The 7197-nt window shown below is 31.6% G+C and overlaps 1 non-coding gene across 1 annotated transcript; it reads right to left on the reverse strand.

The window, feature by feature from the left end:
• Window positions 1–6279: 6279 nt before the first annotated feature.
• On the reverse strand, window positions 6280–6385 carry LOC149519977 (small nucleolar RNA R71). Its single transcript, XR_016335596.1, has one exon. It is a non-coding gene; the product is annotated as a small nucleolar RNA R71 (small nucleolar RNA).
• Between the last annotated feature and the right edge of the window lie 812 nt (window positions 6386–7197).

The following is a 7197-nucleotide window of genomic DNA, read 5'->3' on the forward strand; positions in this document are numbered from 1 at the left end:
TTTTGGAATCTCGCATACTAATGCTTTACAGTTAATAAAGAGGACTTAACACCTACTTTAGAGGAGTACTCCACCTTACTATGCCTAGATTTACCCAAGCTCGATAAAGTGTATTGGAAAACATAGAAATCATTAAGGTATAAGAAATTTTTAACAAAGTTAATTGGGGTTCATCAGAAGATTGACAAAAAAAAGAGGCTAGCGAAAGGATATCATGGACATTCTTATAAGATATTCTGCTATAGAATCCTAAGGAAGTTTGGATTATGGATATATTTGCATTGGCAATCTATGGTTTGGTGATCTTCTCGAAGGTTTTAGGGTGTATAAAGACTTTAGTGATCGACTTCTTCATACAATTGGAGCAAAAGATTAACTTTTCACTAACTATTTTGGTGGAAACCATCAGGTCTTTGAATCATTGCCAAAAAAAAGAAGTAGGAAAGATGGTAAGATGTATTTAGCTACTCTATGTATGGATTCAAAGTCATTTCTAGGTTATCGACCAAGTCCTATTATTGCTTTACATAGAGTCCTTAGCTTTTCTAGCCAAGTTTAACACAAAATAATGGTTGAGAAGTCTCTCCAAAAAACAATGGATAGTATTTTTTTCAAAGTTTAGAAAGAGATAGGGTAACCTAGAAGGCACCATGGATGCCTTGAGTCTCAATCATGTATAGTTGTGGGGATTAGCCTTAGGTCCCATTGCTTAGACTCTAAGGAGCCACTAGTAATGCACAGGTGATGGTTAAACATCAATATAGGTCTCAATAGTTCATCCCAATGAATTGAGGGCTATATCAGATGGAGTTCAACTACAGTAAAGAGAATAATTAGCATTACGTGGCATTATGGAGGCTTGGAGCTAGACATTCAAATCAAAGTTAGAAAGGCACACTAATGATGTTACTCTGAGGTACTTATTTTGAAGAGCCAAGCAAGTTATGATATTATGCTTCCATTAGATCATGAATTGATTCAACCAATCGATCCATGGGCCAAGGCATCACCATAAAAAAAAGAGGTTGCTAGGATGGAGTTTGAGGTAAAGAATAGAAAACGAAAAAAAAACTTAAAGTTGTAAAAAAAAATAGGACAATTAATGTATGAAGTGAGTGCATAGAAGGACATGCTCGAGAAGGTTATAAAAAAAAAGAGACTCGACTCAAGGTGACCTCAAAGACTTACACCTAAAGAATCAAAGGCTGAGAGCATAGTTGAAAGATAAAGAAAAAGAGAGCAAGCATCGAGATAGAGCAGCTCAGGGTAGAGGTACGACTTTGGAAACATAGAGCTTGAGAGAATAAGGACAAGATTACTCAAATGGTTCGAGAAAAAAAAAGACTCAAATGAAGTCAATACTACAAACAAAAAAAGTTAAGAAGAAGCCAAAAAAAAATAAAGAATTGAAAGAGGAATTAAAGAATGAAAAGAAGAAACGTTGGCCATTTAAGGGGAAACTGATGCACTTGGCACAAAAATCAAAGCCCTGGGACTATAGTTGCAAGAAAATAAGAACTACATCACTCTTTTACACAAAAGAGTAACAAGAAAAAGAGGTAAAATGGAAACAAGTGTGCAGCCAAGAGATGGGAGCCCGAAAATAATGAATGGCTGAAAGTCAAGAGAGATAGATGTATATCGATCGCTTGACTACTCAGATTTAAAATGTAGTTAGACAGGCCAAGGTGATGATGAAAAAGGTAGAGTCTTTAAAGCAAAAGTTCATTCCTACCAATAGCCATGATTAGTTTCTATTAGACTTCCTAGATGAAGTGAAATGACAATATAAGTAAGTCCAACATTTCTATGGCCCTAGTTCTAAGGTGGCTGATGATGCATAGACTTTGAATTTGGGAATTAAATAAGATTTCAATTGATTTAAGTTATTCAATAATGAATGTCTTTGTCTTTATTTTTAATAATATGCCTAAAAAGGCCTATGAAAAAAGAATGATAATTGTAAATATACTTTCATTAGACTTTTAAGGTAAAGGGAATACTCTTAAATAACTCAACCTAAATATAGGAAGGGATTTAAGGTGTTTCTTTTTTAACAAAAATAATAAAATTTGACCTACATGTCATGCATCATTTATTTGAACACATTTTTTATGCCAACTTAAAACATAGAATGGTGGTTATAAATATACTCTCATCTAAACAAAAAGATATCTTTAAAAATCTTGCCTAAATATTGAAAGATTTTTAAGTAATTATATTTTAGGTCAAATAATAAATTTCAAACCATACACTTTAACTTATAGCAAATAGTAAAAGGTTCAAGGATAACGCATCCAAAAAAGCAAGATTAGTTGATTTTTTGCACATATAATATGCAAGCTCACTCGGGAATCATGAAGAATAAAAATGCTAATGATATTAAAGAGTGTAAAAGGCACAGAAGCAAATAGAGGAAACAGTTGTAGAAATGCAATAGAACATCAATAGATAGTTTACCAAGTTAAAAAAGATATTAGCAGGACTTTTAAAAGGAAAATGGATTATAAAAACACATAGGGCAAAGGAAAAAGTCACTATTGAGAAACCATTATGCCAGGCAAGGTTTACATATCCCTATGTTTAGAATCCCCACATTACACAAACACCTTTAACAAGTCATCAACTATATGCTAGTACTTTTGCTAGTTCATCTTCGATTCAAACAAATCTCAACCTCAGGTCAACTTCTTTTGACTCGATCATTGTGTCCAATTTGGATGATCCTAAAGAACAAAAGAATTCAAAGAGGTGTTTGAATTAGTGAAAAATATAGAAATGAGAAATAAGTATGACCTACTAGAAAAAAGAATGAAGTCAATTAAAGGACATGATGTATATGAAAGCACTGATGCTAGTGAACTAACCTTAGTGCCTGATCTTGTCATACTATTCAAATTTAAGGTTTCAAATTTCAAGAAGTATGCCGAGACAAAATATCCTTCGACACACATCACCATGTATTACCAAAAAATGATGGGTCATATTCATAATGACAAGTAGTTGATTCACTATTTCCAAGATAGTCCTATAGGTTTGTAGCAATGTGGTATGTTCAGCTAAATTGAACCAAGATTCACTCATAGAAGGATCTGGCCAAAGCTTTTATAGTGTGATATAAGCATATTGAAGGCATGGCACTGGATAGGTTATCGTTGTAAAGTATGGAAAAATGGCCACTATGATTGCATTAGAATTTTAGCTTTTTCATGCTTATTTTTAACGCAATTTTACTTATAAATTGGCTTGTTCCTTTAGATTTTTGGCAAAATTACTCCTTAATACACATTTATCTCATATGTAGCTATAAATAATGGAATTAAGGAATTTTGGTCAATTTTTATACAAATTTGGAGAATTTTTGGTGTAATTTGTGCATATGGCCTAAATTAGTGTCAATAGGCCACCTTGACATTGAAGGAGTTTTCTTGATTTTTCTTGCATAATTTTTTAGTATTATTTTCATAGTTTTTTTTAGTAAAATATAGAATAAAAATTCTCATAAAGTGTTTGGAATTTTTTAAAAAAAAAATTAAAGGAGTAAGAAGAATATGGTGCATAGACATGCGCATGGGAGTTGAGTTGAACACCAAAATATACTAGGTGTCACTAGGGTTCAAGTGCACCAAGAAGAGTGGATTATGTGGCACTTTAAAGGTTGTGATGGGCCACTCATTTGACTTCATGAATCATCAATTCCATCTGAAAGTTGAAGTTGTAAATCTATTGAAACAACCAACCATTAACTGTGCCCACCAAGGGTAGAAAATGCTACAACATAAAGAGGGAGAAGAAGCCTCTTAAACTGATAGCATTTTTAGATTTTTTTTAGACCTTACTGATAGCTACCCTTTACTTAGGGTAGAGTTAGATTAAGATTTATATTTTTAGTTCTTATTTTCTTGCATTTTCTTTTTTGCACTTTATTTTTTATTAGCTTCCAAACATATTTATTTCTAGTATTTTCAATTTCAATGCAATCTAACTATTTCTTAAGTTTTTTTAAGTGCTCTTTCAGAATATTTTAATAAAATTTGCATATGAATTCGTCTTCTTTTCAAATTTACTGATTTCTCATTAAAACTCAAATATGTTTTTAAATCCATCTACATTAATATATACCTATGGTTTTTAGATGATATCTCATTCAAATCTTACTTGTTTTTCCTCATATTTTTTTTTCAGTTTCCCAAATTCATTTAGCTACAACATATTAAAAATTCAACAACACACACTACAGCATTCCAGATCAAACTTGGAAGATACATTTGGATGCAAGTGACAAGTGTAAGTCATATGTGATCAATTAAATTTGGCATGGAACTGCTCTCTCCTTGGCAAGTTATTTGCCTTTTTTTCATTCTAAATCCTTAGTTTTACTTGTTTACTTGTTGATTCTTGCTTGATCTAGTTTATTTCTTTACATTTGGTTGTTGTTTGGATTACATTTGTAGTGCATATTCAATTTTCTACTTAGTTGTACATAATTTGAATCCTTAGCTAGTTGAATTGCTTTTACTTTTTTTTGCTAGAAATTTTTATAGAATCATGTAGAAAAGTCATTGTTGAATCTTGTTTTAGTTTAGTTTAAGCTCATGTTGTTTAGAAATTACCAAATATGCATTTTCCTCTTGTGATTTCCTCTTTAGAGCAGTTTCTGTTTGGAGTAATTTTAGTTCCTTCATTTAACTTTTACAAAATTTTTTTATCTTCTATTTACTTTCTCATGTTGTTCCTTAGTTAAACTTTAAATTTCTAGCTTATGTTTAGTTCAAATTGCATCAATGAGATCTTGATCAGTAGCTTCCAATTTAGTTTACAAAATTTTTGCTAGCTTCAGTTTTAACTTTCTTTCATTGATTTTTGCAATTTTTCTTTAGTTCTTGTTCTACAATTTACATTCTCACATTGTTCTTTTAATGTTCTATGAATCTTTATTTCATGTTCAATTTGGTTTGCATGATTTAGATTTAAAAAGTTTAATAAACATTTGAATTTCTAGATTTTGGCATTAGTTTTAGGTTTGCACTTTTCATGTTAAATCTTTCATTCTTTTTATTATTTGAATTTCATACTTCTCTTTACTATAGTCCTTTACTTGATTTTGCAATTTTTAAGTTTTAGTTCATCACATTATTGCCATTTAGATTCCATATTATGTTGCAACTTACGATTTAGTCTAGATTAGTTGAGAATTTTTTATTTTGTAATGTTATTTGTATCTTGCATTTTGATCACTTCAATTTTACTTCAAATTTGTCTTTCCCTTGATTTAGCCACTGTATTTTACATTTTATAGCATGCATTTACTTTTTGTTCTTGTTTATTTTCTCATTTAGCTAGTTTTATATTTTTTGATGCTTTATTCATTTTTACTTTCATAGTTAATTTTCATGATTATTTTTTTATTGAACCGACTATAGAAGGATATAGGGATAAAAGGTACTTAGTTTAGGAACCTCTTACTCTATTTGTGGGATTGACATCTTGACCCTTTGATTATTATTATTATTTGCACAACCTATGCACTTGTAGATTTGTCCAATCAAGTTTTTGGCACCATTGCCGAGGATTAGAATTTAAGAGTCTTAGGTTAATATTGATCTTCACCATACTTTTCTATAGATTGGTTCCCTTTAGTGTACATACCTTAGGCTAGATCTTAAGTTTGCCTTGGTTTTTGGTGTATATATCATAAGATCCTTTGTTGACCATTTTTTTCCTTAGGTGCATATACTTAGATTTTTATTGTTAGAATGGTTCATTAGGTATAGTGTTCTTGTGGCTCATGTATGCACATAATCAAGAATCGTAAGTTGACCTCTTTAGATCTTGAGCTTGAGACTACTAATAGGTGGATTAGGAAGGAGAGACAAATTGATCCTATTATCACCATGGCTGAGCAGGACGCTAGAGCACTTAAGGATTATGCTATGTCCAATTTTAATTGATTTCAAACTAGTATTGGGAGGCTAGCCATACAAACCAACAACTTTGAAATTAATTGTAAAATCATCCAAATGATATAATAGATGGTGCAATTTAGTGGTCATTTAAGTGAGGATCCTAATGCTCATCTTTCAGAATTTTTGAAGATTTGTGATACATTTAAACAAAGTGGTGTTATTGAGAATACCATTAAGCTTAGATTATTTCCATTTTCCCTTAGAGATAGAACCAAGAGTTGGTTAGCCTCGATACCACTAGATTCCATCACCATTTAAGATGATTTAGTGCAAAAGCTCATGGCTAAATATTTTCCTCCAACTAAGAAGGCCAAATTTCAAAATGAGATCATTACATTTGCCCAATATGATGTGGAGACCTTATATGAAGCATAGAAAAGATACAAGGAGCTCTTGAAATGGTGTCCACACCATTGACTACTGAAATGGTTAAAGATCTAGATTTTTATAATGGGTTAGTGCCTAACACTAGGACACTTTTAGATGCTACATCAGAACTGCTTTCATGAATAAGACTTTTAACATAGCTTATGAGCTTATTAAGAATATGGTGATAATAATTGTTAGTGGTCGAATGAGAGTAAACATCCTAGAAAAGCTTTAAGGATGTACGAGGTTAGAGAGCTTACATTGCTTAATGCTAAGGTAGATTCCTTAAAAAATTTTAGAGTCTTTACATTGTAAAGTTACACCCTAAGAGTTGAGTCATAGTCATTCTAGGTTTACTCATACCTACACATCCTTAACTATGTGTGATGTATATAGGGGTAGGACACCCAAGAGATTCATATTCGAACATTTACCCAAAGAGTATCTATTGTTTAGGATAAACCTTAGACAACCCAAAAAACCTCATGTTCCCACATATAGCCCAGGTTGGAAGAATAACATTTTTTTAATCCAATCAATCTAGGCACCATAATAGCCTCAATATACTAGACCACCTCAACCACTAGGTTTTTAGCAGTAACTTTTTCAGTAGTAGTAGTCTTCACAGCATTACATACCTCTATTTCCATCTATGCCGCCCTCAGATAAAAAGACCTTAGTTTAAGATCTTTTCGATTCTTATATTAGATCTTAGACCTCATTTATGCAAACCTAAAATATTATGTTTCAAAATTAATCTACATCCATAAAGAACTTAAAGACCTAAATTGGTCAATTTGTGACCTTTTTTAATACCCAACCATAAGGCATCTTACCCAATAACACAAAGGTCAACCTTAGA

The sequence above is a fragment of the Durio zibethinus genome, chromosome 2 (assembly GCF_047325235.1).
Source record: "Durio zibethinus cultivar Kanyao isolate XHJ-2024 chromosome 2, ASM4732523v1, whole genome shotgun sequence".
Classification (NCBI taxonomy): Eukaryota; Viridiplantae; Streptophyta; class Magnoliopsida; order Malvales; family Malvaceae; genus Durio; species Durio zibethinus.